Raw genomic sequence first — 6,479 nt, 5'->3', positions numbered from 1 at the left:
GGCTGAATCTCAGAAATGGTCCATTGTCAAATGTGTCAAGTTACTTCCTTCCAGAACTCCTGAACCAAGAAGTTGCAGGCAGAAGAGAAGACGTCAAGGACATTTTACATTGAACTCCTGTTAAGGCAGCTCCTAGAAGGCAACCTTTTCAACAAGACAACTGCCACCAATCCAAAATCTGTGGAGACAAAAGCACAGCAGCCAAGTACATCGAGCAGTAGCCTCCCTACAACTTCACGGATAGAGGCTATCCAGCAACTGCTTAGGAAGATAGGTTTTCAAGAAAAGTTGGAACATTAAATGCCAGCTCCGATAGACAGTCCCCTCTCAACCTGTATCGGGGGAAGTGGAAAGTCTCCATGGGTTGGTCAGTCAAGGCACACAATATTATAGGTATGGATCCTTCAATAGCCTTCAAGAACAACTATGCAGTTGGACAAATCCTGCAGACAGGCGTTTGGAAGAGAGAAACGATCTTTACCTCTTTCTACCTCAAGGACTTAGCTCATAAAACCTTGGACACATTCACCTTAGGTCCAGTTATGGCAGCTCAACAGGTGGTTTAAGACGTAGAGCAGCTCTGTCACTCTGAGGAATGGTTCTAAGGAGTTCTGGAGAATCTAGAGTGAGTACTTTCACAGGATGATATTTTTCAGATTTAATTCATTTATGGGACAGCCACGCTATTTTTTTTTTTTTGAGAGATGTACCTCCCTCCTATATGTGTCTCCCCTATATATGAAGATGGAGGGAGTATTGTATGGAACAAATAACAAATTAAAACAAGTTGTATTTTTCCTAACATTCGAACCTACACCTTTATATAGTTAAAGTTACCCTCATTCTGCCCCTCTTAGCCCAATCTCTCTTCGCATGCGAAGTTCTTACAGTCTTATACTCTGGCTGGTTCAACAAGTGGCGAGCAAGGGTAGGCTCAGACCAGGGCAGATGAGGGCAAACAGCTAGTGGATTTCAGTAGAACGAGTCTCCATCAGCTGAGTCACACGAAGTGCACAGGAATCTTATATACATGAAGGTGTAGGTTCATATGATAGGAAAAATATAATTATTTTAATTTGCTATTCTTATAGGAAGGGTAACAGTTTTTTTTCTTTGTTAAATTTCTTGGAACATGCAATAAAACGAAATCAAAAGTTTCTTGCACCTCAAGCTGTACGAACAAGTAATTTACTCAAAGATGATGAGCTAACAATGACAAAAATAGGTGAGGATACCCATCATGAAACAACTGAGGTGGTTTTATCCCTCTCAATCTTGATGAATTCATAAGGAAACTAATTTCAAACCAGATCATACTCTTAGTGTACAATTTGACAGTGTAATCAGAACAAGGTATTGTAGAGTGTAACTGGTTGAGGTTCTCAAAATAAAAAAAACTGTCCTAAATATCATACAATTTACAATGCTCATGTATTTTAGCCATAATATTTTGATATATAATCCAAATTAAACGACTAGGAGACGTCAATCCATTGCTTCTCTATGAAAAACATAAACGACGATGTCAAAGAAAGAAAACATTACGAGATCAAACAAAAAGTAGTATTGTTCCATATTCAAGGTAGGGGGGAGGAATTACCCTAAACATTACTGAGATCACTAGATGAAAATACACAACGGAAATTGCAGCTGTAACACATGGTAAAGTTAAAAATGTAACAAAATTGATTCCTAATGACACTGGAAGACCAGTCTAAAGTGGCACTCGAGAGGTAGTTTTAGTTTTGCAATTATATTTTACCCCATATCTTAAAACTAATATAAACATTGAAAACAATTTTTCAATTAACCTAAAACGTGAGCAACATTAATAATTCAGGAAAGCATATAAAAAGCTTTTTAAGGTTCATGACAAGAATATTAATACAGTATACTGCACAATTGTTGAGAATTAAAAAGTAGTAGTAGTATTCTAGAAAGTTAAAATAACTATTTTTTGTATCCAAACGGAATATTCACAATCGGTGATAAAACTTAACTGTGTATCTGAACAGTGTAGGCAACTGTGCTTGGAATGGCGTATACGTTTACAGCACTTGAAACATCATAATGTGTGTGTGGAAGTTATTAGCACTAATAGTCATAACAGACTACTGTTCTTGTTGCATCCATAAAAAAAAAATTAAGAGATTGGTTTGTGAAAATATTTCCCATTACAAGTATGGAAATGATAAATAGCAGTACGGTATTCTTGACGGGAAACTAGAAAAAATGCACCATCGCCTGAATGCACCATTTGCCTAGACCGAATGCACCACCAGTCTGGTCTAAATGCACCAACCACTTGGTCTGAATGCCCAACAAGTGCATAAAAATGCACTTGTTGTCTGGTTGATTCTGGTATCAAATTTTTGTCATTCTTACTAGAAACATTAAATCTCAAAGTTTTTAGCTTGTTACAACTGGTTACAAAGTAATTTAAAGAATGGAGAGTCTTCTTATTTCTTTACAAAAGCTTTCATATTATTCATCCTTTTTATCGTATTTGATATTTATTTTATTTTACATACCCCAGCTTAGTCTATTTAAAATGTGAATTTTTCTAGCAGAAGCCCTAAAGCGTCTTGCTAATATACAGTGAAAACAATAGCGATAATATGACTGTTATAAAAAAATTACAATGTATAAAAAAACTTACGAGTATACTTTAAAAAAAAGAAAAATACAAGCATAGTCTGTCATGATCTGTCAAACTGCTGCACTTTCTTAAGTAATCAGAAGTAATAATGTCGTGATTTTCATACTCCACAAACACCTGAGCCTTTGCTGCTTGGAGTTGCTCCGTTTACTTTGAACTTTGCATAGCTGCTTTTGTGAGACCAACCTTAGCTGCAAGGGAAGCAACTTTGCCTCACTGTAGAGCATAGATATCAGCAGATACAGATTCATTTTCATATTATGAGCATTGTGGTTCAGATGCTGGTGCCATCCCTCTACTTCATTGTGTGTTCTTACTAACCTCTGGAAGGTCGACCAGCTATATGGCGGTCGTGATGTGCTGGTTATCCATGGCTTCTCAATGTAATCTAGCAGTCCGTGAAGTTTGTTTGCTGCGCAGTCATGGGACATCTGTCTTTGAGTTGGTTGAAAGCACGGAAGATGTGTGAAGCAGGAAGGTTGGTTAGTTCCATTAAGTCACCAGTATAGTTACGGACAAGAAGCTGATTCACATTTGCTGAGCGTAGCCCATATTTTTTAACCCAGTAGTACACTGCCTGCACCCAATGGAACCAGCATCCATATACAGGAATATCTGGCCGAGACTTACGAAGAGCATTCCAGAGAGCACGCTCAAAGTCCACAACTATTTCTTCTAGCATAATGTCTGGTGGGAGGAGCTTCATGGTAGCATCCGAGGCAGCCCTGTAATCTGTGGCCTTTCGTCGAGACATAAGTGCAAATAACAGTGGGTTCTAACAAGCTATACAAATGGCTCTCTGACAACTTTGAATGTTCCATCAATAAACCAGATCTTTGATTTGCAAAGGAAAGTTGGAGTGGTGATGCAAGCAACAAATAACAGTTTCCTTCATGGTGAAGATCTTCTCGAAGAAAATCACTTGGAATATGACTTTCGGCAATCTCAAATTCCAAATCAGTTGGATGCTTTGGCCGCAGTCGTTGTCGGGCTCGGTTGGCAGTTCTCTGCATGTTGGATACTTCTGGAGTTGAGCTTCATCAGTTGCAAGTGACAAGAGTGTATCTGTAACAATCTTCCCTGAAGATTTGAAGACATCTTCCTTTAACATGGGTTACAGCTTGTGTCCGAAGTCATGGCCGTAGGCTGCTTTCATAGTTTTGTTCCTTAAGGCCTCTGGTGAAGATACTGTCTTGCTAACACCAAAGCTCTGCTAACACCTGCAAAGCACCTCTTCTTTGTAAGGACACTACATACCCATGACACTGCTACAGATGTCTCCGACATACAGGAATCCAAGGCTATCTGTGAGAAGATCACTGCCTTTTCTTGAACCTCCTCCAATTACTTGGTAGGTTGTTGGGGCATCTTATCATAACGGCATTGGGGATTGGTTCTTCAGTGAGTGGCGTCTCCTCAGCTTGACTGACCTCTTCTACTGGAAGACTAATGTTAAAGAGGAGTGATGAGTTTGTAGGGATTATCTCCCCCTAAAGGACCATCTACAGTTGATGTACTTTGTGCTGCCGGGTCCTCAGAAGGATCATCTGGAATTGCTATTCCATTAAAGCTGTCAATATCCATTTGCAGAAGGTTGCTGAGAGTACAGTTATGGCAAACCCATACAGGTAACTCAATTTTCCTCTTGTTTAGCGTCCTGTAGAATTCCCTTGTAATACCTAAAAAAATTAAGGGAAAAAGTTTTCAAGTTCCAACATGGCCTTATGTTTCATGTCCAATCACAGAGTCTACAAATAAATAGGTTATTGGGGTGTTGACACTTGATTTTCAGCTCACCTGACGAGGTGGGGTGATGCCGTCATGCGCGTCTGTGTCAACAATTTGGTATTCACTTTTTCCTCAGCTCATATCTTTTTAATGCAACAACCAATCAGGTTCATATTTGGTGTGCATATTATCTTAGGGCAAGAACTAAGGTATATTAGTAGAAATAAAACTTTTGTTGTTTCGGCATACACTTTTTTGTTGGTTCATATCTTTTTAATGTAGAAATATATCAGATTCATACTTGATATGCTTATACCTTAGGATAAGCCCTATGCAATATGAGTCCACATATAGATGTCATAGCTCATTGGAGCAATTAAGGTCAATTTTTTTTACTGATTCATATCTTTTTAATGCAGAAATATATCACGATCATATTTAATATGCAAATACCTTAGGACAAGTGCTACCGAACAGCTCATATGAAGAGGTCAAGGGTAACAGTCAAAGGTCACATTTATTTTATTAATTCATATCTTTTTAATCCAAGAATACATAAAGTTCATCACTACCGTAGCACAAATTTTACCGAATAACAGTGAAGCAATAATGGTTGAAGGTATATCAGGTGAACTTCAGTGCCCGTTCATGGGCGCTATATTTTACCCTTTATCTTGGTTGTTATTTCATGCCTTCTTCATGCCTTAACAGAATTAACCGATGAGGTTCACATTTGGCATGCATGTACCTTTGTTGAAAACATTCATAGGTTTGTTTACATTCTTAACCATCTCCACACACACAGATCCATTATCTGATTACACCTACAGATTTTGTACAACTCCTAATTTACATACTTTGAACCCTGTTAATTCTCCTAATACTACAATGAAAAAAAATAAAGTTTTACCAACCAGAGTTACAAATTCTATGCTGCCAAGCATCACAGATATCACACTGCATAGCTACTTGACATGGTCGTACTTCCCCTTCACACACCTCACAACGGTGGGGGTTGAATTTATTCTTAGGTCTTATGGTCATGGTATATGGAGAAAGTTCTGCTGTATAGGTCTACTTTCAAACTTATAACAGAAATTTTCATACCAGCTCAATTTCAATAGTTCATCCTTAATTACAGTACTGTAGGCTACTGTTAAACAAGCAGTGGTAAGATAAACTGGTACTTAGCGCAGTAATTTCTTTTAGAGGTTAATTACCTGCTACAGAAACAGTTAGGCTTGTAGTTTAAATTAAGAGGTAGATAGTTACCTAGTGAGGTAGTCGAGTATTAAACTTCTCCCTCATAGCATAATGTTTTTGTTGGTTTTGTAATATTCTATTTTTCTTCAGACTTTTTAAAATAATTAACTTTTTCACAGAAAATAATCCTGCAAAGTGAATATATATAATTACCTATATAGTTACCCAAAGAACAGGTGTTAAGTGAATTAAGTTGGTGCACTGGGACCATAACGAATAATGCATTTTAATTCGTTAGTTTTAATCTTCTCATAGCAGTTTTGTAAATGATTCACTATATCAAAGAAAATACTCCTGAAAAGTAAATATAGTTACCTATATACCGTAGTTCCCCAAAAACCAGGTGTTGTGTGAATTAAGTTGGTGCATTGGGACCACAAGGAGAGATGCACTTTAACTGGGGAGTGGTGCATTCGGACCATGATACTCAGTGCAATCGGGCTAGTGTTGGTGCATTGAGGCAATGGTGCATTTAGTCCATAAACCTTGACAGGCACGCACACAGGGAAAAAAAACTCCTGACCCTTCTATAATTATAGTCTTCCTAATGTCTAAAAAGGCGACATCAGTTGCCTTCTATTGTGTACGATGTTACAAAATCAACTGGGGAGAACCAACACTTTATCCAAGTCTAGGTTCTCAAGTAGTTATGGCTGTTTTGCTTGTTCACATGTCGATCTAATAAATGACGTTTTTAAACGAAAACTGCTCAAATTGACATCTACATCATTCTGAATTTGTAACACTTCATGGATATGCGTTGATTACGATGGTTAACATTGAGGATGTCCAACTTGTATACTGGACGTATAAATACACACACACACAT

At 37.8% G+C, this 6,479-nt stretch overlaps 1 pseudogene; it reads right to left on the bottom strand.

Annotated features, from left to right (window-relative positions):
- Positions 1-2,581: 2,581 nt before the first annotated feature.
- Positions 2,582-6,479, bottom strand: part of LOC136848517 (uncharacterized) — a 4,913-nt pseudogene continuing 1,015 nt past the window's right edge.

This window comes from Macrobrachium rosenbergii, chromosome 19 (assembly GCF_040412425.1).
Source record: "Macrobrachium rosenbergii isolate ZJJX-2024 chromosome 19, ASM4041242v1, whole genome shotgun sequence".
Classification (NCBI taxonomy): domain Eukaryota; kingdom Metazoa; phylum Arthropoda; class Malacostraca; order Decapoda; family Palaemonidae; genus Macrobrachium; species Macrobrachium rosenbergii.
Note: the sequence above shows the minus strand (reverse complement) of the source record. Positions and strands in the feature narration are given on the sequence as shown.